Here is a 27488-nt window from a genome sequence, read left to right on the forward strand (position 1 = left end):
GGATTAGTTTTACCTCAGGACGTCTGTAAAACTGAAGTCATGTCTATGTTTTTGTGAGCGTTCATACGGGATAAGCAATTCCAAAAATGTTCATTTAATTTCATTTATTTAATTCGATGCATCAGGTTCACTTAAAACACATTTCACAAATTTGTTCATATTTAAGCTTGAAAAGGAGCGGGAAGAAGAAAAAATATTAAATCCCACCTGTGTCTTCCATTAGGACATAAATGAAATGCTTTGTTTAAACTTCCTAATTGAAAAAAAGAAAAAAAAGAATACATATATATATACTAAAACACATATACACACACAGAAACGTACATGTAAATACATATAGACTCATTCAATTCATGACAATAAATGCAGCAAAAGGTCACTGAAAATATACTGTGAGTAACATGAGGCTTTTCTAAATTGCAACAGAAAAAGAAACACCAACAACGGCAAGAATAAGACGTATAACTGAATGTTGGACAAATAAAAACACTGAAACAAAACAAGAACCTTTTAATTCATCATTTCGCCGGTGTTGCGTTTATTTTAAGTTTGTTTTCAGCAGAATGCACGATGGACGTTCAGAATAACATCACGTGATCGCATTTATTATAAAACAGTCTTACTCTGTCTCTCTTTGCTGATCCCTTCATCCAAACTTCACAAACTTTACACCAGAAGCAGCACACGTTTTCCGTAGCGGCTCCGTGCTGCTGGTTCTCAGTTGCCACGACGACGACAACTTGAGGGTCTCGTCTTTACTGCAGTTTGTGTTATTGTGTTGTATTTTTAAGGTTAAGAAAACTCCCGCGCACCATCTCGCACTTAGTTCGCTTTTATTCGCACGTTTCGGCCCCTTTGACCTTCCGCTCCACTTAATTAAGGAACCGCCCCCTTTAGTTTCATCAACCAATCAGAACAGTGAAGAAAAACCTTACATTTACAACGCAATTTACCCGCAAAATTGTGCATAATTCAGTTTACTCCTGTCTTTTGTGAGTTAAAATGCATGGACAGTGACTAGAAAATGTAAAGATTATTATCGCACTAAAAAAAGGAAACAGTTGTACACCATAAATTTGACATTTCTTTGTAAATTGCTGTTGCTCTTGTTTTTTCTGACGCACTTTAAACATACTGAGGCACTTTACTTACCTCTTGTACTTTAAATAATACTGACCCCCTGCACTTTAAGTAACTGCTGCAATTTTACTTCTATTTGACTATTTTATTGTTGCTTTATTACTTGTTTTATTAGTCTGTTGAACACTGAATAATCTGTACTTTTGAATTCTTGCACCGATCTGTACTGTATTGTTTTTACATTGTACGTGTTAATTGTTGTTTTAATTGCTGTTTAACTGTTATATTAGTTGTTGTTTTAGGACTACAGATGGAAAGTAGCATTATGCTAAATCTGGTGCAGCCATCTTTTAATGTAACTGCACATTGTCCTTTAAATACCGTAAATTTCGGACTACAGAGCGCACCTTGATATAAGCCGCACCAGCTAAATTTGAAGAGAAAATCAATTTTGTACATATATAAGCCGCACCTGAATAAAAGCCGCAGGTTTTCATATTGTAACATGAGATATTTACACAGAAAGACGCTGCACCGACACGCTTTTTTTTAAACTGTGCCTGAAAATTGGCACCAACACGACAACAACACGGGATGAACACATCTGCAGGTTTAGAAAATAAAGCTGCACCAACACGGAAAATCTGCTTTTATTTCCTCTGAAAACTTTTGTCGTCTTTTTACATTGACCAAGTTGGATTCATTGATGTCGAGCTTACGTGCAGTGGCTCTATTTCAGGGGTCGGCAACTCGCGGCTCCGGAGCCGTATGCGCCTCTTTCCGCCTCATACTGCGGCTCTGCGTGGCTTGGCAACTGACACAGCTCACAGTCCTGCGTAAAGAGCCCTGATTTTCAGACGTTGTGCGCACAGGGGTCAGGAGCAACTTTGGCCCATCCCTAATGACACACTAATAAGCTCGTCCGTAGATGTATCATGAAAATCCTGCTGGAAATCGCCACAGAAATCTATTTGATGTAGTAGCAAGTTTATTATCTGCTCTTGTCTCCGCGATGACGTTTCACGTAAAACACATCAGACACGACGCCCAAAAGTAGAGCCACAAGCGAGTGAAAATGAGCCAAAACAAAAGTCTTTGGAGAGCTTTTAACAAAGGGGGAAAGGACAACTGAGGAGCCAGAAGAGGAGACTACGACCTCCAAGAAAAAGAAAGATAAATTTAACAGACAATGCCTACTTAAAATCTGGGTTTGTCGCTACAGGTGACTCTCACGCACAGAGTCCGCTCTGCGTAACATACGGGAAAAGCAAATAAGGCAATGAAACCTTCAAAACTGCTTTGGCACATGGAGAATAAGCACCTGGGATTAAACGATACGCTACGAGTTTTTTTGTTGTTGTTTTTTTAAAGAAACTGCGGAGTAGAGTAGACATAATCACATAATCAGCGCGATGCATGATGCAGCGGTTTGGTGAGTTGTATTTTTTTAATGCACTTAAGTTGTTTTTGCCATATTTATCTGCCACGTGTAGAAGGCTTGTCCGTGAAAGTAAAACCTACATTATTCCGTTACATTATTGTTATTATACAGTGTTATCTTCATTTTAGATGTCAAAAAGTATTTGCGGCTCCCAGTGTTTTATTTTATGTGGAAAGTGGGTCCAAATGGCTCTTTGCGTGTTAAAGGCCGACCCCTGCTCTGTTTCCTTTCTGTTTCTTTATCTTAAAAACTGCATCATATCCATTTCATGATGCGCAAAATGATCGTTCAAAATCAAAACTAGTGAATTCTTCAGAGCAGAATCTTTCCCCACGTCTGTCTCACTTTTACGTTTACAGCTAGAGAGCGCCCCCCAGGGTCCGTTATCCAGTAAAATTCCATATATAAGCCGCACTGCTGTAAAAGCCGCAGGGTTCAAAGCGTGGAAAAAAAGTAGCGGCTTATAATCCGAAATTTACGGTAAATAAATTAAGTAAGTAAGTAAAATAAGTAACACCTCCAAGAGTTCAGACGGAGGGCAAACACATAAAGTAAGAAGAAATTTAATTAACAGGGTAAACTAAACAAAAAGGGACTAAAAATGTATAGACAAAGTGGGTGCAAGGGTTTAAACAAAAACTAAAAAGGTAAAGCTAACTAAAGCACAAATTGTACAGTAACAAAACTAAATCTTGCCGAAAACAGTCCTCCAATCACATCCAAGGGCTTCAACAGGCGAGGTCACGAGGAAAGGTAGACAAATTCAGTGTACAAATACAAACAATAAAAGAAACGTAAGGCCTCGTGTAACCGGTTCACATATATAAATATAATTACACAAAATGGTGCTTTTGTTTATCACAGTTTTGTTCATACTTGGTGTTTGATTTTACGTGTAGCCTCGGTCCTACAGTCGCTTCTTCTGTGTTTTACTTTCTTCTTCGTGCGTCCTTCGCCTCGTCCCTTTGCGAATCAGTTTTGTGAAGAGTGATCCAAGTGTCCTCTTGTAATTATCTTTACTTTTGTTTTATTTGTATTTAAGTTAATATTGAGCTTCATTTGTAGTTTCGTGGGGAGATGTTGACTTTGTCCGTTGTCTTCTCTTGTGTCGTGTGGGCTGGACCGACCTGTAGCGAAACATTTTCATAAAGTTTTGAGCTTTTGTGGAACAGATTAAAGGCGACTGTCTCCAAAAGTTCCCGCTGTGTCTTGTGGCTCCTTAGCGACTCGCGACACAACGCAGAAGTCCACCGGTCACACGAGGACCGTAACAGCGCCGTTTAACATCATAACATTCAGACTCTACGCAGAAACGACTACTTTTTAAAACCCTTGTGTTGTCCTGGGGTAACTTATGACAAAAAAGCAAATCTGTCACAGCGGAACTCGGTCATTTCTTCATCAAATGGGTTGAAAATTGGGCCACGTGTTCATTTTGATGATTTGTATCAAAAATGAAAAAAAAAAAAAAGTTGATTGTATAACAAGAACTGTCTGGAAAAAATACATTGAAGTTCAAATCAATCCCAATTTGTTTCTTTTATAACTCAGAAATAAATAAATAAATAAATTGGTATCAATACATTAGTCTGAAGTGAGACTGAAAATAAGCCCCAAATTATATATAAAAAAATTTGTTATTTTATGGCTGAGTTATAAAAGAAACAAATTGGAGTGAAATTGAGCCCAGAGGAACTTCAACGTAACTCTACTGGGAGGAACACACAAGGGTTTTAATTGTAGAAAAAAAACAATAACAGGATTCCACTAATTACTGTTATTAATTTAGGGTTTTTTTGGACCTAAAATGGGCCAGGAGAGGCATTTTGAATCATTATTAGCCTCAAAAACTGGACGAAAAACAGGCCAATTTACAAACATGAGCGTTCACACGGGACTAGAATCACTCTGAGTTTGCAGGATTACAGTAGGTCAAATTTAGAGGAGTATTTACAGATATTTTTCCAGTTGTGGAGGATTCGCACGAGACTAGAAACACACATGTTGTTCGTAATGATTCAAAGTTACCAGGGGACCATAGGTAAAACAAATTCCGTGTAAACCGCGCTTTAGTCTAACCGATGTTTCACCTTTTCACCCAATCAGCAACACAACCATGAGCAGATCACTGACTGGAATCCCATCGACCGTCCTTCAGTTAATCCTTCCTGCTCCGGTTTTTGCAGCTTTGAGGCAATAGTGCGGAGGAGGGACATGAATTATTTCACAACTTGAGTTTTTTCCAATATCTCAGAATTAAATTTGGCGTTACCTGACACTCTCGCAGGCAGGACGATTGGTTTTTGTACGGAGAGAGAAATATGTCTCAACTATGAAGAAAAGAGATACGACAATAGAAGAGTGTTATGACAGAGAATTGAATCAGTGAATGTTCTGACGTAATCATCAGCACTGAGATTTAAAGGGCCGGTATTACACAAAATTGATTATTGTGAAGCTTTAAGACATGGTATAATGTTGTTACCTCGAGAAAAGCAGACCCGGAGTTGTGTTTTGTTTCATTCTCACATGTTTGAGTCACACTTTATTATTAGTCTGTTACATCTCCAAAGCTCAAAATGCGACGTTCCACCTTGTGATGTCATGAAGTGGTAGTTTTCAAGTTAACAGCGATCTTTTACCTTTTGTTGAGTCGAGATGGGCAATAGCTCAAATTGTCTAAATGATTCTAGTGAAGGTGTGTGGAGTTTAACCCTATAGCGTCGGTGTCACCATCCGCACTGTTCCTGTTCCCTATTTTCTCTCCTGCCCTGTTCCTTCCCTCCCTCGCCTGCCTGAGTCTGGAGCTGGGCGGAGTTCCTGGCTCCTCCCGTGCGCACCTGAATCCCATCAGCGCAATCATCGCCACCTGCCGTGGATAAGAGGAGCCAGGACCAGACACTCGGGGCCAGATCGTACGCGTGTCAACATCCTCCTTGCTGGACCGTCCCAGTTCCAGCGCTCCCGGCTCTGCTCTGACCCTGCGTCCCAGCCCTGGTACTGTCTTATCTTGTCTCTGCACTCCACGTCACTGGATCCTGCCTTGCACCCTGCTCCTCGTCCTGGCTCTGATCACCTTGTCTACCTCCCTGCACTCCACGACCCCAGACCCTGGCTCACACTCTGCTCCCTGCCCCAGTGCTGCCTGCACCGTCGTCTCCGCTGGCTCCACGTTCCGCCCCTGGATCCTGGCTCGTAACTCGTCCACACTCATCGCCAGATCTATCCTCGTTACTGTACCATTTATCACTAACTGTAAATAAACACTGTAAATATTTCCCGCGTTCTGCATCTTTTGGTCAAATTTGCCTGTGAAAAAAGGCAAAAGTACACGCTGAAACTTCATTTAACACGATTTTTATGGCTAAAAAGAATAAAAGTTTAGGCGAGCTATAATGGTCTATAATGTGCTCAGTCCTTAAAGGCTTAAAAACACAGCAGAGCACTTCCTGTTTTATCACATGACATCACAAGGTGGAACAGAGTGTTTTCAGTTTGAGAGAAGAACTTATCTTAAAAATGCAGGGTCTGTGTGTTAAACATGTGTGAAAGAAACAAAAAAACAACACAACTCCAGGTCTGTTTGTGACGAGGAAACAACATTATAACAAAGATCAGAAAACAGCGTAATATGAGCCGTTTGATATATTCATGTACGACGAGAGTAAATCTATGTTATCTCAAATATTTGACTGATAGACTGAAGGAAAACTGTCATTAACGTACAGCTCTATTATTATGTGAACAAATATTTGTACTCTCCTGGGGTGTTGCAGTCACCCTCCAGAACTTAAATGAAAATACACGCTGTTTCTGTTGAGTTAAATCAGACATATTGTGCTTGTATCTGCCGTAGCTACAATCTATGACACCCATGGATCATTATGTTGTAATTTTAAATCACAATATTCATCTAAAACAAACTGCGGAGCCCAGTGGGAGCTCACGTCACCGAAATCATAATAAAGACACACGGATAGCTGCACATCACACGAGCACTGGATCTATTTTCATTTATACCAAAATAACTGTGACGAAGCCTGTTTTTTTTTACAGAATATGAACGTGCATTGTGTTCTGCGTCCTGATTGGCTGTTGGACTGTAGACCATTGTCCATCAGTCTCCTCCGTGCCGTGTCTCCTGTACAGTACAGAATGTGTTCAGACAAATTTACATAAACGTTGGATCGCAGTGTGACTCTGAAGTGCTGTACGTTTGCAATTTGTTTCCTCCCCGACAAAACCCACAATGTCGATGAAACGTTCTGCACCGACAAAGACGCCTACGAAGGTTTGAACTTTGAGAGAGTTTAAACGAGAGAGAAATGTGAGAAAATGTTAACGCCTGTGTGAGAAAAGTGTATAAAGTGTGTGGTGAGGGGTTTTACGGCAAAAAACATAGAGAATAACTAAAAAATAAAGTAGATATTTCGCGTGTTATTTTTAGAACGTAACCCCCGCGATAAACGAGAAACCGCTGTATAGACATCTGACCATTTTTAAATGCTAGATGACCAATGAGCTCTTTCGTTTCACATGCGTCACTGAATAAAAACAAATCTGATTGGACGATCGTGTTTGATTCGGGTTTGAGACATGACAGAGGGCGTAATACCAAACTGATCCCTCTGTATAAAAAAATATAAACTATACAGACTTTATGACTGAAAAAAAGTAGGAAAACATAATAATTTCTGCATTATTTCTATGTATTTCTATGTATATTAGATATGAGACGGCAAAAAGGGCTTTTGACTGTTTTACTTCACAAAAATGGAATATATTTCAAGGACAAACATCACTGGAGACTCGCCACAAATGCAATATAATAATCTAATCTACACACACACCTGCTCCTATTTTTTACATTTTATATCGACTTTTATCTATTTATTTTGATAGTTTTTCTTTTGTATTGTATTTTGAACAGAGCGCTTACGAAAAAAACAGTCTGAGTAATGCTCTCATTGGGTCTCCCTGTGTAAATAAAGATTAAAAAAAAGATAATTTACAAGAGTCTCCAAACACTGAAGAATCCAGACCGTACCTGGACGGCTTTTGCAGCTTACGGCTCTTAATGTTAAATGCCTGTGTGTGAAAAGTGTATAAAGTGTGTGGTGAGGGGTTTTACAGCTGCAAAACATATAGAATAATTGCAAAAGATAAAGCTGATACTTCGCGGATTTCGTTTATTGCGGGTTATTTTTAGAACGTGACCCCCGCGATAAACGAGGGACCACTGTAATCCAAAATGACTCCGAAACGCTGCCGAATCCTACACGTATCATCGATTAAGAAAATAAAATCGAACTATGTCGCAGTAGGCGTGTCCTGGTGGCGGTGAAAATTGTCAAAATGGCGTCCTGAAAATAAGCGATTAAAGATTACTCAAACATAAATCCCTCCAAATACAACTTCAAGAGGGAAAATGAGAAGGAAAGCTCTGAAAATTTTGCCTGTTGTGGGTTATTTTTAGAACGTAACCTCCGCGATAAACGAGGGAACACCGTAACTGTATTTTCCGGAGTATAAGTCGCACTGGCGTATAAGTCGCACCATCAAAAAAATGCATAATAATGAAGAAAAAAACATATATTTCACATCACATAAATCGCATGTGAGTATAAGTCCCACCCCCGCCCAAACTATGAAAAAAAAAGTGTGACTTATAATCCAGAAAATACGGTAAGTACGTCACATCGGTCGCGTGCAAAACGGTGAAAACGGAGCTCGATCTGCAAAACGGTGTCGAAAATACGCAATTAAAACTGCTCGAATCACTCCAGAAACAACTTCGAGACTGTAAATGAAAAGGAAACAACTGGAACACGGCTAAAAACTCTGAAAAGTCCATTTTGCGGAATACTACTGCTTTAAAATCTATGAGGCCAAACCGGACCCAATGTCACCACTGAAGCCTATAGAACCTCCTGCTGTTTGCACGTCTTTGAAAGGAGCCTCTGTCGGTAATAAACCACGTTAAAAAAGCAGTGGGATCATCAGAAGTGCATCGTCTCCGCGGTGATGTCAGCTCTATGTGGCTTTTCACGAGGCTAGTGTCTCCTGGCTGTATTTCTGTCCTCATCCCACCTGCCCCGTGTTTTAGTGCGTCTGGCGGAGCTAATTATAACGAATCCCCGCTGACATGGCTCATACCTACGTTGTTTTACAGATCTGCATTAGAACATAGCGGGATAACAAGGTGAAAACATCCGGTTGATGAAACTGGGTGACTCAAATACGCAGATTAAATGAGGTGAATAAAGTTATTTCCTTTTCGCGTGCTACTGTGTCATTTCTTTCTCCTCTAAATCCCCTCTGCAGTTTTCCGAGCTTTGGACTTGGTCAACGACAACGCCGCCATCGCTCATAAAACTCATATATTACTGAAATTGCTTAAGTTTGCAGCTCAAACTCTGGCTTCCTGTGATACTTGTGCAGCACTGCCTTCGATAGCACCACTTTTCATGGAGGTGACAGGCCGATAATAACGCGGCTCTGTGGATAATGGCTCCCACCCACTCCGCTTTGAAAATGTATTTCTCTTTGACTATAGAACAAAGCCCGCTCCTTACATCACGGGCTAATACATCCGACAAAGCCAATGATTCAGTAATGACTAACGCCGTAGGAAAGTGACTCGTGAAGAGCCGTAAGCTGCAAAAGCCGTCCAGGTACGGTCTGGATTCTTCAGTGTTTGGAGACTCTTGTAAATTATCTTTTTTTTATCTTTATTTATACAGGGAGACCCAATGAGACTTTTTTTTTGTAAGCGCTCTGTTCAAAATACAATACAAACGAAAAACTAACAAAACAAATAGATAAAAGTCGATATAAAACGTAAAAAATAGGAGCAGGTGTGTGTGTAGATTAGACTATTATATTGCGTTTGTGGCGAGTCTCCAGTGATGTTTGTCCTTGAAATATATTCCATTTTTGTGAAGTAAAACAGCCAAAAGCCCTTTTTGCCGTCTCATATCTAATATACATAGAAATACATAGAAATAATGCAGAAAGTATTATGTTTTCCTACTTTTTTCAGTCATAAAGTCTGTATAGTTTATATTTTTTTTATACAGAGGGATCAGTTTGGTATTACGCCCTCTGTCATGTCTCAAACCCGACTCAAACATGATCGTCCAATCAGATTCTTTTTTATTTAGTGACACGTGTGAAACGAAAGAGCTCATTGGTCATCTAGCATTTAAAATCAGATTTATATACAGTGGTCCCTCGTTTATCGCGGGGGTTACGTTCTAAAAATAACCCACAAAACACTTTTCTCACACAGGCGTTAACATTTTCTCACATTTCTCTCTCGTTTAAACATTCTCACAGTTCAAACCTTCATAGGCGTCTTTGTTTGTTTGTAATTTGACCTAAACTAAACTAAAACTAACCTACTAAACCTTTGTGAAATGACATGCAGATACAGAACCAGTCCAAAGTTTGGACACACACACCTCTCATTCAGTTTTTTTTCTTTTTCTTATGTTTACAGCTTTACTTTCTACCTTTTATATATTCATTTTGAAGTCCTAAAGTATCCACCCTTTGCTTTGGTTGCCACGCTCCAAACCTTTGACCTTTTCACAGGAACTTCTTGAGTACAAGTATGTAGCATCAAGGTGTAGGACTGCCAAAAGTGCCAAAAGCAGAGCCAAAACTGTAATCAAAGTTTCAAATATACAACAAATTTCGACTTATTTTGAGTTTATATTTCGTTTGCTGCGTTCCATCTGTGTCGTGCATAGTTTTGTTGCCTTCTGTGAGAATCTACAATGCAAGTAATCATGGAAATAAAGAAGAAAAATACATGAAAAAGCGCGTCCAAACTTTTGCGTGGTGGTGAATTTTGAAAACCAAACCCTCCACACACAGCCCTGTTGTTGACTCAGCTAATAACAGATGATCAATGTGCAGATGAGGGGGGCACACTCCGGCTCAGAGCTCCAGAGGCGAGCGCTGGACCCTGGACCTGAGGCGTCCGGGTGGTAATTAGCCTCACCTGTTCCTGCAGATGGAAGAAGCTCAGTCTGAACTCTGTATGCTGCACTCTGCGCTCTACGTCTGTGTGTTTTTGTGCTTAATGTAGCGCCACACTGGGATTTACTGTAACTGAAATCTCCTAAAATACACAGTTAGATTATATATACAGTGGTTCCTGGTTTATCACGGGGGTTATGATCCTAAAATAACACACAATAAGCGAAATCCACTTTATTTTTTACAGTTATTCTCTGTTTTTGTCTGTAAAACCCCTCACCACACACTTTATACACTTTTCTCACACAGGCGTTAACATTTTCTCACATTTCTCTCTCGTTTAAACTCTCTCAAAGTTCAAACCTTCGTCGGCGTCTTTGTCGGTGCAGAACGTTTCACCGACATTGTGGGTTTTGTCGGGGAGAAAACAAATTGCAAACGTACAGCACTTCAGAGTCACACCGCGATTGTAATGCAAATACAAACAATATATTAATTATAAATCAAAATGGTGCTTACACAAGTGACCGCGTGGTTTTACATCATGTGAACACGAAGAAGTTCACAAAATGGCCGATAGGAGGACAGTTTAGTCATGAGGCGAGCGTGTATATATCGAAAGTTATATTCAAAAACTCTAGAACGTCTAGTTATATTGACCGTGGTTTGTGCAGCTTTAACATAATATCACAAAAAATACACAGAATACTTACATCTAAGGGACGCACACTATAATTCAGACATTAAGTCAGTCCGAGACAAAGCCGATGCACGTAACGTTGTGCGACCATGTAAAATAATCATTCGAGTGTCCCCCTCTAGTGGTGCGGCAAGGGATAACAAGGAATAAGGAACAACAACTGAACTAAACCAGGGATAGAACAGAACTAAATGGGCTCTATTCTGTTCTGTACAGGAGACACGACACGGAGGAGACTGATGGACAATGGTCTACAGTCCAACAGCCAATCAGGACGCACAACACAATGCACGTTCATATGCTTAAAAAATCCGCGAAACAGCGAGACCGCGAAAGGTGAAGGGAAAACTGTATATAGTCCTATGTTTTTACCATCGTTGTTGTGTCTCTGCATGTCATTATTACTTCTCCAGTCTATAATTTCTTCTTTGTTATTTGGTCCCTTTCCCAAAAGCTGTATTTTAACTTTATTCTTTCGGACTAAGAACCAAACAACCAAACAAATAGACGAGATGTTAATGCCTCAGATGAAAAAATAGTTCATTTACAGTCCATCCTCAGGCTTCCACTGCTCACAGACCTTTTCCCACCGTCTTCAAATCGCTGACCGGACCTCGACAGAAGCACAATCAGACCTGCAAATCCACCGCAAAGAAGAAGCAACAGCTACGTTTGGACTGAAGCCTGATCACGCTGCCTGAATCCTAACTACAGTCACTGAAAGCCCGGTGAGGCCCAGTCAAGGAGGATTACTGACAAACCTGGCAACAATGGGCCAAGATCGAACGCAATTATGCAACTATTGATCCTTTATTTCCAGTGGTGAAAAACTTTGATCTTTTTAGTCAACGTAATTAACTTTGTGTAAACTTGTGTAGTGTATCGGTGCATCAGCCAGATTGGTTTAAGTTAGACTATAACATGTTCTTTTTTTGACCTTTTTCAGCGATAAACAAGCATTGTCACAGATGAATGTACGTCTGTATGTGAGAGCCGTAACTTTGGAGACACGTGGCTATTTTGACCAAGAAAAAGCTGCGATCAAACAGGTAATGGACCGTTTTCGAGCAGGAGAACGTCAGCAGTTACATTTCTTTTTGTTCAAAACGGTGCACCTGAGATGGAGCCGTGTGTTTATATAAAAAAATACTCACTCGAATGATTTATTTTAAACATTACACGAGTCTGTGCTCCGTTAAAAGCAAATTATTATGATTGTGCGTTTGCAGAAAAATGTTTACTGCTGTAAGAGTCTGTTATTATGGTTGAATAAATGTTGTATTGGCATCACTGCAAGATATAAAATGTGTGTGTGATCAAATGAAAAAGAGTTATGTACATATTTACTGTTTTTATTTTCTTCTATATAGGGCGACAGACTGTACTGCGATATCATCATTATCGATCATCTTATGTTGGCGCGTTTTTCGACCTTTTTCCACTCGTATATTAGATAGATATTTATTTATTTAATCATTACATTCAAATCAAACATTATTCAACTTGTATAAGGTTGTGCATAACATTTATATCATGACCTAAAAGGTTTAGGCTGAAGTAAAGAAAAAAAATACTTATAATGCCTCACCCATTTTAATAATAACACACAAGAATTCAAAGAAAAGCAGCATCAGATGATATATGACTAAACATGTAACAAAAGAACATGAATGAATGAATGAATCACACATGAATCATTCCTGAGTCCTGTCATTTTCAAAAAGTAATGTTTTATACCTGTTTTTAAATCTATTGTGTAGGAGCTTTTTAATTTATCATCGAGGTTGTTCCACACACTAACCCCTCGAACAGAAACACAATGACGTTTTTTATTGGTTCTAGTCTTAATTTTTTTTAATAAATCTTTGTCTGAGATGATATTGACTCTCTCTGTTTGAATAATATCTGTAAACAAGAAGGAGCTTATGATTATACCTTGTACATCATTACGGCTGTGCTCAAATGAACCAGATCTGACAGTTTTACTAGTTTAAACTTAACAAAAATAGGATTTGTTGGTGTGAGATCATCTGTTTGCTGAACTATTCTAATGACCTTCTTTTGGAGTAGAAAAATAGATTTTATGTTAGATTTATAAGTATTACCCCAGATTTCTACACAATAATTCAAATATGGTAGAAATATTCAGAATTTTGTCTTTTTTTGTCTTTTGTCATGTTCAAAATAAAAGAAAACCAACTTAACCAGCCAGTCACTTATGAAGTCCCATATTATTTCTTTATATTTGTTAATGTAATACAGTGTAAATGGCCTAAACTTAAGTGACCTTAATAATGGTTGAGGCAAAACAAAATCATATCTTTTGTATTTGACAATGTAAAATAGAAAATGTGTAAAAAGGGCAAGGAAAGTTTATTTGTACAGTACAATTGGTCCACACAGTAATACAATGTGCTTTACAGAAAAAGAAAGACATTCAAATCACAATACAAACAAATCAAAAGTTGTTTTGCATCCACACACTGATCCTTTGGATGCAGTGGCAGAGTGAATCCACTGGTCCAAATTCAGTGAGTGTCATCTGCAGAGTTGGACACATTATTGCTGTGTATTAAGTCAAACGGCAGCATGTAGAGATTGAACAACAGGGGTCCCACAATTGACCCCTGGGGCACCCAACAGCTCAGGGACATTTTATCTGAGACACATTCCAATTTCAACAAAGTACTCCCTGTTTTCTAAATAGGACTTGAACCAGTTTAGTGCCATACCAGAGATGCCCTCCCAGTCCCCTAGTCTCTGTAAGAGGATCCCATGATCCACAGTGTCAAAGGAAACACTCAGATCTAACAGGATCAAGACTGAGACTTTGTCTGCATCAGTGTTCAGGCAGATGTCATTTGTCACCTTGATAAGAGCAGTCTCAGTGCTGTGGTGGGTCTAAAACCTGACTAGAAAACATCAGAGGAGCTGTTCATTTGGAGAATGTTAATAAGCTGTTGGTAAATAATTTTTTGAGGACTTTGCCTAAAAACGGCAGAATTGAGATGGGTCAGTAATTGTTCGATATTGTGGCATCAAGACTGCGCTTAGTGAAGTGAAATCACATGTTAACTATAAAAGCGACAGCAAAATGTTGAGCACAAACTTTAAAAATTTAGTGGGTAACACATCGAGGCAGCATGTAGATGAACTCAGACTGGTGACGATCTCTGGGACAGTTTTGACAGTTACAGGTGCAGAGTGAGTCAGCTCTAAGTGTAAGTGGCTGCAGGGGAGTTATTTCCGTTGTGGAATTGATGGCATTTTTAATTCACTGAACCTTGTCATTAAAGAACACTGCAAACTCATTGCACTTAGATGTGGAAATTAGTTCTAACGGCAGAGGAGCTGGAGGGTTTTTTAATCTGTTTACTGTTGCAAATAGACAGAACTGAAGAAGCGGCTTGGATGAGCAGCAAAACTTGTTCACTTCTACAACTTTTTGTCCAGTTGACAGATTCAAATTTTTCTTTTACCATGTTGCAACTTCCACTAATGTCTAAAAAATCCCTCTACCTCGTTCTAGATAAACCTGGTTGTTGCACATTTGCATCTTTTCTCTGTAAATCTCACATGAACCTGCAGCTTTGACTCGCGCCATGACACTCCCTTTACTGTCGCCTGAATCATCATTCCTTGGACGGCTGCCCCTGTGGTGTCACTTTGAATAACGCTGGAGATAAATCCCACGGCACAAAGGACAGAATACAGATTTCCTCCAAAACATTAAATGAATTGGCAGACAAAATGTTAATGCCAAAAAGGTAAATCCACGTCCCCTTTGTTCAGCCCCAAGGTCCTGTTTAATGACGGGCTGCTGTGACACATCGGCACCAGGGGAGTGTCAGAGTAATCCAGCTGTCAGAGTAGAGCACTGCAACCGTACACTGTTTCCATCTTATACTCGGAGGCAGCTACTTACGGTAAAAGAGGAGGCTGAATGGATGACTTTATGGTTTTAATCGATTTTTTCTTTGGTCTAATGTAAAATGAATAGGAAAGAATGTAATATATTCATGGTCATGGCAGTGAAATAGTAGAGACGCTCATGAAACTTCTGTCTGTAATGTTTTCAAATGTTTGCGTAATGTAGCTATGGGTCTATCTTTGAGGTTAGCAGAAAAGAAGCACAAAAGCAGCGTGTGCTGACTAATCCAGATGGGCGTTTGTTGAAGTATCGATGCGCGTGTCGATGACGTACGTGGGGACGTTCGAAGCCTCGGGGAAGCGGCCGTACCACGTGACTGACTCAGGAAATGATTTGCGGGTTTGGAGCGTGATTCGAAATAAAAAGAGACAGTGAAATGCAATGGATTCCCCCTCACATTTTGCGTATTTGGGTTATTGCGCTTCTTTTGGTGTTCTATTCGAGCTTCTTTTTTTATTACATATCCACTTGTTGCATAAGCACAGACATAAACAAAGTAACACAAGCGCAATTTACATCACAACTCTCTCTCCAAATTCTCAATTTTTCTTCAGACCCCACCTTTTTATTGTAATCACCAGTATGTTATATATTTTTTTGTCCGCATGATGGCGTAGTGGAGCAAATAAAGCACCTTGAAGCCTCGACCCGTGTTTGAAGCTTTTGGCTGCGATGCTTCAATGCTTCATGGGGCTTCATCTTGCCATCACTAAACAAAAGTTTAAAATGTTTATTGATGAAAATGTTGTGTATCAGCTACTTGATCATAATCCAATTGTTGGAAATTTCAACTTACCCGTGTTGTCTGTTTTAGGTGTTTCGGCCAAATGAGTCCCCGCAGAGCCGAAGCATCTTAAGAAGGTCTCCTTTAAACTAATGCATAGAATTTACCCGACAAATCAGTTTATGCTCAGATAAATCAAAACAATTGACCCCAATTGCACTTTTTGTAAAGAACACCCTGAAACATTATGTCATCTTTTTTGGGAATGCACTATTACAAAATCCTTTTGGAAAGACTGCTTAAAATTTATAAAAGACCATATTGACTCTAAATTTTTACTAAAATTTGAACATATCATTTTTGGTGTACATGATAAGAACTTAGAGTCAAATAAAAAAGTAGCAATTCATTTAATTATCATATTTGGCAAATTTTATATCCATAAAAGTAAATTTTCTTATCCATCCTTGTTTTTTCCTGTTTTATTAATCAATTAGAATCTTACACATTCACTATTTCCAAAAGCTTAAACAAAAAAGCTATCTCAACATTTGAAAGCTGCATGTCTTTAAACATTTTTGTAAAATGTCAACGTGGAACTAAGTAACTTTCTTTTCTTTATGTATACCCCCCCGGCATTCTGTGTTCTCATACTGTGTTCTGTACTCTATCTTGTTAATTGTTATTTTAAATATATTATAATAAAAATAAATAAATAAAAAATCTGAAGAAGGTTCCGGGGCAGACCGCTGTGTACTAACAAGGAGGGGTGTCAGATATTTCAGCTTTTTGCGTATCCAATTTGTGTTCACTGTTAAAACGGATAAATAAACGTAGAGCTCTATTTTAACAACCAATGTAATACTTGAATACATTTGTACACTGTTTGGTTAGAGTTAACTTTTAACAATATTATCGGAGGTGGGAAAACTTACCTGTACGACAGAGTGGGCTCAGCTAATTAGGGAGGTGCTCTATAAAAGGAGTAAACCTCAGTCGGCTAAAGTGGAGGGTGCTGTGTGTACAGGAGGTACTGTCATGCTGATTCTTTTAAAATTTTCCTTGATTTTGTTAATATTTTTGGTGTCTGAATAAATGCGCTAGGTTCTGCACTGGACAAACTGTCTCAGCTCTGCTCTGTTCTTCGTTAAACCGCTAAGTTTGTTATCCGGGCGATTACAGTTTGAATAGAACCTCTCTCATCATAATAGGTATAAGAAAAAGTAAAACTAAAAACAATACATCCACTGCTAATATACAGTATGCAATATATCTTTAAAATACAACACGGACTGCATTAAAACTGCAGAATGCACAGCTCCTCGTAGTTTAATGTGCTGTTTCCATGGCTACAAACTGAAAAAATCTCACCTGTTAATGTCTGTAAATGTCTCATATTTAATTACTTCAGTGTTTTATATGAAAATGGTGCTGGCCCCAGAGCAGCGATAGAGGATGTGATTTAAGTGTTGCCGGAGTACTTGTGCGTTATGCAGGATTAACACCGCGGACTGTGTAAAGAAGTGGATTAAGTGAGTGTGACTTCACCCACAGCGTTCAGCTCCGGTCGAATGAAGCTCATCGAGGCCGGAGCAGTTATAGCGGCGAATTTGGAGCCGAGTTGCATATTAGGAATTTCGACTGCGAGGATCATAGCAACCAAAGAGCCAATCCGGAGCGAGTCAATCAGACCTGTTGCTAACGCTAGCAGGAGTGACCTCTGGGAAAGAAGGCGCCTGATTTGTCTGTTATTAATGTTCCTGACTTGAGTTATGGACACAATTGTCGTAATGGCAGGGCAATTGGACCAAAAGGTGCAGTACTCGGGGGAAGTTTTACGGTGTTTATTTACAGTTTGTGAAAAGTGAAACAAAACAATGGGTAGATCTAACGGGGAACAGGGGGCTAGGAGCGGGCCAGAGTTCAGAGAAGCTGCAGAGCGTGAGTCAGGATCCGGGAGCGGGGTGAGTAGAGGCGGAGTCGGGATGAGCAGAACCGAGACAGCGAGCAGGGTGCGGAGCGGAGACCAGAGACGTAGGGAGCAGAGTGCAGAACCAGACAGGACTATACCAGGACTTAGAGGTCAGACGGGGACGAAGCCGGGAGCGCAGGAGCCAGGAGGGGCCAGGAGGGGCCAGGAGGAGCCAGGAGGAGCCAGGAGGAGCCAGGAGGAGCCAGGAGGAGCCAGGAGGAGCCAGGAGGCGTAATCTGGAGAGCAGCATACAAAAATCCAGTCAGCAAAGAAGCAAGGAGACAGAACAAAACCACTTTAGATAGCTAGGTAGTCACGTTGACACGCGGACGATCTGGCACCGAGTGTCTTGAGCCGGTCCATCTTATACATGGCGGCAGGTGGAGGTCATTGCGCTAATGGGCTGCAGGTGCGCGCGGGAGGAGCCAGGAATCAGCCCAGCTCCGGCTCCGGTGGGTGGGGAAGGGAGAAACAAGGCAGGAGGCAAAACCAGGAACGGAAAAGTGCAGATTGTGACAACAATAGTGAAATAAAAACACCAGGATCCTGTAGAGCGGGTTAATATGAACATTTTACAGCAGCAGATACAGAGAGAGGGACACCAGAGTTAATAGAGCCAGAAGTGCATCCATGATCACTTCCTGCTTGGAACGCCATTTATATTTACAGTCTTTGATTAATGTACGAGAATTGTCCATTGGAATTCATACTGACCGTGGTATAAGACATGTTTTGGTGATTTGGTCACACTTTGGAATGACTACTATTTAATTAGTCTTAATAAAGCATGAAGAAAGACTAAATTAATAAGTCCTGGATGTTTAGTAGTAATCGAACAGCACTTAAATCATAAAAACAGCCCATGGACTTTCTATCCAAGGACGGAATAGTCTTATTTACCTTCATCATACGACTGAAAAACAGACCAAAGCCCAGGCACACTGCACTAAAACACAGCAAGGACAAGAAATAACTGCTTTTCAAGAAATATTTACAGTTGCAGGTCCACGAAAAACTTATATTATAACTTTAAAACTCAAACCTGCAGAGAAATACGAGCTAGCCGCACTATTAGGCTATAAAGGCAAAATCTGCACGATTATTGCCAGGCACATTATAATGGCACTGACAGGTCTACAATCATTTTTGGAGAAATGCAGAAGCTGGAACAAAATGGCTGCAGGAGAATGGTGTGGGGATGAAGGGCTTGACAGAATAAGTATAGCTCTGTGAAGTGAGACCAGAGGTGCAGCCAGAGGTGTGTGAAATGGCAGGTGATGATAGAGGCTGCGAAGTGAGATTAGTCCGTTCTTATCATAATGTACAAGTCGGAGAAGGTTGTGAAAAGGCCGCGAGGCTCCGCACACCTGATAGCCGCAAACAATTTGGAGCAATAAACAACAGGGAGGATTTGTATGCGGGGAAAGGCTGGTCCTGTGTGGAGGGCGGTTTAAGGTCAGTAGAGTTTTGAAACACATTTCGACGATTAAAGTTCAAAACAGTTTGGATTTAAATGCTCCAAATGAAAAGCTGAAGAAAAAAACACGTTGAAACCGCCCGCTGAGTCTCTTCTTTCTGTTCGAATGCACCAGGTCTGGGGATAGATTGTAGGTTTGGATGCTCAAGAAATCTCTTCCACGAATATCCTCGCGTATCATCTCTGACTTATTAGTCCGACTGTCATTTCCTGCCCATCGGAAACGTTGTGAACAGGATATGGTTCCAGATGTCTTTTAAAGGGCCCGTGATTACGCTATTTTCTGGTCTGTTATAATGTTGTTTCCTCGTCACAAACAGACCTGGAGTTGTGTTTTTTTTTTTTGTTTTGTTTCATTCGCACATGTTTAACACACAAACTCTGCAGATTTAGGGTTGAGTCCTTCTCTCAAACAGAAAACACTCTGTTCCACCTTGTGATGTCATCGTGTGGTAAGACAGGAAGCTCTACTGTGTTTTTAAACTCCACACACCTTCATCATCATCAGCATCATCAATCATTTGGGTAATTTCAGTCCTGGAATTGCAACTCTCTACTCAAAAAAAGGTAAAATGTAGCTGTTTGCTTGAAAACTTCCACGGTATGACATCACAAGGTGGAACAGAGCGTTTTTGAGCTTTGGAGATGAAGATAAATAATAAAGTGTTACTCAAACATGTGTGAATGAAGATGTCTATGTAATCCCTCAGTCGTCCAGGTCTGATCCATAGCAAAAGATTAAATTTAAATCTGTCAACTGGACAAAACCCCGAAACATAAACAAAGTAATGTAGTTTACTCCATTCAGTGTAGTGAAGAGTGCAGTGAGCGTTATATTGGAGAAACTAAGAAGAGAATGTACCAACGTCATCGTGAGAGCAGCTCAGGACTCCAGTCTGCTGTGCATCTCCATCTCAAAGACGCTAACCACTCCTTTGAAGAGAGTGAAGTTCAGATTTTAGCCAGAGTAAAGAAATGGTTTGAGAGGAGAGTTAAAGAAGATATTTTTGTTAAGGAAAACGATCTTTCCTTAAACAGGAATGGGAGCCTGAGACGTGATCTTTCACCGATCTACAACTCTATCCACAGACCCAAAGCAAACAGGAACAAAGAGAACAATTATAGTTTGAATAGGGTCGTTAAAGATGAAACTGGAGACGATAGCTGTTTACAGTTTCAGTGTAGTTAGCTCCTCCCTTCAGACAGATATAAGGCAGTGTCCAGCAGAAATCTGACCAGAACTGACGAAGCGACTTGGACGAGCAGCGAAACGTCTTCACTCCTACAACGTTTTGTCCAGTTGACAGTTTTAAATTCCGTCGCTTGCCATGTGCGAATGAAACAAAACACAACTCCAGCTCTATTTTTGAGGAGATAACAGCATTATAAGCTCACAGGAGGCAATTTTGTGTAATATAGCACCTTTACAGTATCATAAAAATGTCTATAGGTTCCCGTGCAATAAAAAAGTTTGAGTAGAACAAGCTCTTTCCTTGAATTCATCTGCCCATTTTATCTTTTGAAACTTAAATGACTAAGTATCTGCAAAATGGTGCGTAGACTATAACAGAAAACTCTCTTTAGACTGAAATGAGGCCCATGTAAAACGATCTATATCCAGATTTCAACAAATACACGTCTTAAGATCAGCCTTCGGTGCGGAACGTTTTGCACTGCATCACTTCACGAGCCTATTGTTATTTCTGCAGTAAAAGACACAGATCAATACTCCTCCAGTCGTTTGCTTTTTCCCGCGCGCTGGATTACAACTACATTTTAAACCTCGTCCATCGAGACCACTCTGAAACGCAGCATTCTCAGGATTCTGCTTCTTTTTTCCGGGACAGTGTGCTTCGTGAAACAATAAAAATAGTTTGTTTTGGAGGCAGATGTTGATAGCTTTATGAAATATTCTGCACTGTAAAGCCCGGTGGCCATTTCCTGTTGGACTTGAGCCAGGCTGAGGAAGACTGCAGGATTATGCCGCATGAGTCACCCGGGATGAAGAGGGAAAGAAAGTACGAGCGCTCGATATTGATTTGTTTCGGTCGTGACCAGATCGAAAATATCACCCAAACACAGATTGCAAAGTTTAATTCAGTTATTCTTTCAGCGCGTCTATATGAGATGTATTAAAACACCGGATGTGAGAACGGAAAATTCCCACAGCTGCACGACCTTGACATATTTATAAATCTAAGAAAGAGCTATTCTTTTTGTCAGATTGGAGCGTTTCTTTACCTGCTTTACATGTTTCGGTTACTCCCTGTCTCACGTGACGGTGCGATGCTGTGTCTTGTTTGTTTTTGCTTGGTCAGACAGCGAGGGAAGCTAACGCCCCCTACTGTCTGACGTCTTCTCCAGGACTGCATCCCCCCTCGTCTCGATTCATGCTCCTTGGACCTCGTTCGCGGATCTCGATGACCCTGGCGTTGTTCCAGTCCGTGATGTGGTTTTGTCTCTTGGCTGGTTTCAGATTTTCCTGCGCTGTTTGTTCTTTTAATCATTTAGTTTGTCTTTTGGTCTTTTTTTTAATCACTCTCTTTTTTGAAGTTCTTGTTCCAAATCGTCTTCCTGTTTCCTCTACGTATGTTTTGATCCATGACAGACATTGTATCTCGTTTATTACATCCATAAACTGTGTAAAGAAGTGGACTGAGTGAGTTTGACGTCACCTGTTGTGCAAAAATTACGATAAATAATAATCCATTTGTGAAGCCTGGTGCGTTTTGTCCCAAATCTCTCTCCTAAAGCGTCTCTCCTCCTGGTCCTCAGTCTCTCTTCCTCCCCCTGAGCGTCTGAGCTTTGAGTATTTATACCAGAATGACAAAGCTACGTACATTTCAAAGCAGAGTGACTTTTGCTTCACACACAGATAATGAACATTTACACTTAGAACACATGTGTCAAACTCAAGGCAAGGCATGACTGTCATTTTACAATAAGTCTATGCTGCTTTAATGTTTGCACTGACAATAAACTAATGAGACTTTCCCAGCAAGTGGAACTGAGAAATATTTGCAAATAATCATCACAAAATGTTCATGAAAAGGAAAATTGTTGGCGTGGAAGAAAGTTGGAGGTGAATACAAGTGTCTTTTGTGTTCCTCTGTTTCCCTCGACAACACTACGGCTCCACACTCTCTTGTCCAACATGTGCTTGACCTCTGCTGACACTTTCTTACAAAACTAAATGTTTAATCTTCGTGCATAATTCACTGAGTGTTTTAAGTGCGGTAAATCGTGTCAGTTAATAATACTGAATGTAGTCTGTCCTCCGAGAGCGTCTAGAGCGTCGTCTGCAGGGATCAGGACTGAAACAATGAATTCAGCCACATGCTACGGCTACGTGTCGCACATATTAACTGACATTATAATGAAATTCAAACATAATGATGAAATAGTTTCTAAAATTAAGATTCATAGATAGAAAAATCCAACATCTATTCTTCAAAGTATTTAAATATTTATGCATTTTTACTGTGACAAGGATTAAAATGAATTGTTAGATGTGATAGCATTGACATAATACTGTTTTTATTGAGTTAGACCCATAGATAAATGGATATAGCTAACCTGCTAGCCACAGCTCCAATTCATTTTAGATTGAAAAACCCGTCTCTCTGTAACTGCTGCTGTCAGACTTGTCATTTTGGTAAAAAAAAAAAATGTTCGTATTAACCCGCTCTACGTGATTGTGGTGTTTTATTCGCCATTATACTGTCAAAGCCAGACTTAGAGAGACTTATCCTGCATTTGTCTCCAGTAGATTAGACGACTGTAACGTCCTGCTCACTGGACTCTCCAAACGAGCCTTAAGACAGAACAGAACATCCAGAACATCCAGAACATCCAGAACACTGCTGCTCGGGTCCTGACTAGAACCAGGAAGTACGAGCACATGTGTCCTGTGGCTCAGGTCTCTGGCTCCTGTGGCTCAGAGACTTTAAAGCAGCTCTGGACCAGCACCAAAGAACAACTCCCACATGAGCCACATGAGCCACATGAGCCACATGAGCCATCTCACATGAGGAGGACTAAACCGGGACGAAACCAGGACTGAACCGGGACTAAACCAGGACTGAACCGGGACTAAACCGGGACTAAACCAGGACTAAACCAGGACTAAACCAGGACGAAACCAGGACTAAACCAGGACTAAAGCAGAACAAAACCAGGACTAAACCAGGACTGAACCAGGACTAAACCAGGACTGAACCAGAACTAAACATGTTGAATCAGTGTTTGAGTTTTGTTCAGTTAAAACCTGTATCATTCTTCCTGAAGATGTGACTCAGGCCTCGACTTTGACAATGTTTAAATCCAGACTCAAACGCTTCTGTTTATCTGTGCATGTGACTGAAAGGGGTTTATTCTGCACTTTTCTGTTTTAATATTAATTTTATGATGATTTTTATTTGTGATTATTTATGTTTTGATTTGTTATATTGTGATTTTATTGTCTTTCTTATTCTGTAAAGCACTTTAAGTTACTTTGCGATATACAAATAATCTTGCCTTGCCATGATACTCGCGCTCGACTCGCCTCAAATTCGCCGCTGTAACTGCTCTAACCTCGATGAGCATCATTTAACTAAAACCAAACTCTGTGGTCAAACCCACAAAAATCACAATATACTTCCCTTTCTAAAATCATGATTCACGGACAGAAACAAACCCTGCATCTTTTATTCTTCAGAGACTTTGTTTATATATTTATTTGAATTCCTGAAATACACCAAAGCCATGATGTTGTCATGTTTCCACACACAGCTCCACAGTGTCTCAGATCAGAGCCGTCAGATCCTTCACACAGCTGTAACGAGCCAGTGCGAAATGTTCCTTCAAAGCACTGGATTACTCACAGAAAATTATAAGATGCAACGTGGAAGCTTGGGAGACCGTTCTGCTTGTATTTATATGTAATTTGGCTAAACTGTGCTCCTCTATATGGACTTTAAACACTTTAAACACTGTGCATTTCTCTGTTATCTCAGTTCTGTTCTTTCCGATCGTTGTTATTTCTGGCTGGTGCTTCTCTCTCAGTGGGAGTCGTATGCCCCTCTCTTCATGTCTCATTAAACCCTCTGTTTCTGGACTGCCAGCGCTCCGCACAGCTTCATTTATCCCCAAAAGCAAAACTGTTTTTCTATCTGAACGCTAATGTCCCGGCACGCAATCAGATGTGAGTCTTAAAGGTCCTGTGTTACACAAAATGGACTCCTGTGAGTGTTATTTCATGTTATAATGTTGTTACCTCCTCAAAAACAGACCTGGAGTTGTGTTTTGTTTCATTCACACATGTTTGACTAACACTTTATTATTAGTCTGTTACATCTCCAAAGCTCAAACTGCTCTGTTCCACCTTGTGATAAAATCATAAAGCCGTAAGTTTGAAGTTAACAGCTTCGTTTTACCTTTTGTTTTTAGAGATCAGCAATCCCAGGTCAGAAGTTTTGCTGCATTTGTTGGCATGAATTGATTGAGTCTGTGTGTATGTATGCATGTTTGTGTGTATATATGTGTATGTATATATGTATATGTAAAATATGCAATGTATATATATGATATGGCCGTCCATCCATGTTTTTCTTCCTCTTATCTTGGGGTGGAATACACTACATACTCTCATCTCCAGTGGGACCCCAAAGCGTTCCCAGGCCATATATGATGTATGTGTGTGTATATAGTATGTATGTTTTTTTTTTTTTTCCTTTTGTGTCTTTTTTCAACTGAATAGAAAGTTTAATCAAAGCATTTAATTCATGTCCAAATGGAAGATACGGGTGGGACCTAATCAATTTTCTTCTTCCCGCTCCTTTTTGAGCTTGTATAGTGTCATGATCCCAGTCTGTCCTGCCTTTCTGCGCTGTTTTCCCCCCTCCCTTCTGTATCAGAGCCTGGAGCTGGACGGAGATTCTGGCTCCTCCTGTGCAAACCTGCATCAAATCAGTAATCAAGCTGCACCTGGGGAGGACAAAGAGAAGCCAGGACCTGACACTCAGCTCCAGATCGTCCGTGTATCCATTGTGGTACAACTCTGCTCGGCTCAGTTCATGTTTTTTGCTATTTATGGCTCGTTCTAATTTGGATATTTTTTGCTCGTCGTCACATCCCACTCCCTGGACCCGCTCAGCTCCTCTGTCTCCGACCCCCGGCACAAATCTCACCTCGTCTCAGACCCCGCTGCCCACGCTTCACTCCAGGACCACGGCAAACGACCCCACTCTCAACTCCCTCATCGACCTACCTTCAGTTTGCACATTTAAAACTGTCAAACATTGTTGAACTTTTCCCCGAGGTCCGTCTGTCTCTTCGGTTCCCCCTGTCGTTACAACATGTAGACACAAACCTGTGAGATGTGCTTTGTGTGTGCTCGAAATATATAAATAAATAAAAAAAACTTCACTAGAATCATCCAAATGATTCTAGTGAAGGTGTGTGGAGTTTAAAAACACAGTGGAGCACTTCCTGTCTAACCACATGATGACATCACAAGGTGGAACAGAGTGTTTCAACAACGAACCCTCCCGTTAATGGGCATTCTATACAAAACATACTGAGCATCTACCATTTTATTCATTTCAAAGTTGTTTTTCTAACCTTTTTGCCATTTGACTCCGTGTCATTTTTAAACTTTATTTTGCTTAAAAAGAATAACAAGATCTGTGTTTCAGCTCTGGATCTTCTTGTATTTCTCAAGGGCAAATCCCAAAAAATAAAAACACAAAAGATTGTATAATTAATTTCTCTAAGGAGCTGGCACAACATGGAACTGAGGTAGACAAAGAGATAATGAAAAAGTGATGAAGATGACAGACAGACCAGGCACGCAAACATGAAACTATTTTATTAAGAGGAAGTTTGGGATAATTTTGAATGAAAAAATAAGCTGAAAGTCTCACGTAGTAGATATAAAAAGGAAAGTTGGTACAAATATTGGTCTGTTATATAAAGTAAAAGATTTGTTAGGTTGTACACAGCTCGTTAAATCTCCCGAAGTTTGGACTGATGCTTCTCCGAGTCATAAAACCTTTATTCCTGCTGCAAAAAAAAAGCAATACTTGTGACACCAGATCCCATTTTTTGATAAAACCGAATCTTTCTTTCTAATTTGAATCCATTTTTACACTGATAAACACTGAACCAGCACGAGAATCAGCCCAGAAGCCGAGCAGGCGACACGAGTGAGAGATTTGTCCACAAAAAACACATCTGACACGATGATAACAGCTGTTAAAAAAGTATTATTATTATTGCAGGGCAGGTTTTATTGTGATTTGAAAGGGTAAAAACACTGGTGCTCTCAGTTTGAACCAGTTTAACACATCTGAGTCTTGATCGTTTCTCTCTGTGATTAGTTTGTAGATAAAATGAGTTCTCACGTTGGGTTCTGTCGTATAAATAAATTGTAAAAGAGCCAGGGCTTTGAACGGCTCTTTGAAATGAACAGATCCAAAAGAGTCAGATCCAATAAAAGAGTTAAGTTCAGAGTCCAATCAACTAAAGTTAAACTCGTTGATCTTTATGGTTTTGTGAGTTATGGAGACACAAACAAAGACATTTATCAGAAGCGAAACTAAATCTTTATTCATTTGTTTCAACAATATAATATTTTTTCCAAACTCTCTTGTCAAGGATTAAAACAGAAACGTGTCTCTATGTGGAGTCAAGCTCTGGAACTCCTTGAATCACGATTTCAAATGTCGCTCTAGTGTTTCTAATTTTTTAAAAACGATAAAATAACGATGGACGGCGTGACTAAGGAAAATACCGAAGCAATTGAAACGTAAACCACAAGAGGAGAGTGTGAACATGGAGCTGGCTCATTGGTGACTTTTTGAGGTGGGGAACGATTATTTTAACGACAGGAGCAGGTGCAGGGTTTATGACACGTGTCGTCCTTGTTCCTTTTGTTCATGCACATAATGGTTGGAACGTTTATGTTAACTGTCAGATTTATTTATTTTTCTTTAAATTGATGCCGTCAAAATGAAATGGCACGAGCGGTAAATAAATAAACTGTTACTTTAGGCGTTTGAAATGAGCGTTCAAACGTTTAAGTGAGGTTTCGACGTGTTTTTTTGCACCTAGACGAGAGCCTGATGAACGCATGAACTGTATAAAGAAATGTTCACTTCACCTTAAGAATATCTCTCAAGACGACGTTTAAAAAA

General features: G+C 40.0%; 1 protein-coding gene across 2 annotated transcripts in view; it reads right to left on the reverse strand.

Annotated features, from left to right (window-relative positions):
• The window catches only part of LOC117382622 (myelin and lymphocyte protein-like), a 199993-nt gene that overhangs the window by 77148 nt on the left and 95357 nt on the right, over positions 1-27488 (reverse strand). The window contains exon 5 of one of the 2 annotated variants that reach the window (XR_008648968.1): positions 6916-6930. The exons of the other annotated variant lie outside the window; for it this stretch is intronic. The gene's annotated coding sequence lies outside the window, so the exon portion shown is untranslated. Of the gene's footprint in view, positions 1-6915; positions 6931-27488 lie in introns of those variants that run through there. 2 annotated transcript variants of the gene reach the window in all.

Source organism: Periophthalmus magnuspinnatus, chromosome 15, assembly GCF_009829125.3.
Source record: "Periophthalmus magnuspinnatus isolate fPerMag1 chromosome 15, fPerMag1.2.pri, whole genome shotgun sequence".
Taxonomy (NCBI): Eukaryota; Metazoa; Chordata; class Actinopteri; order Gobiiformes; family Gobiidae; genus Periophthalmus; species Periophthalmus magnuspinnatus.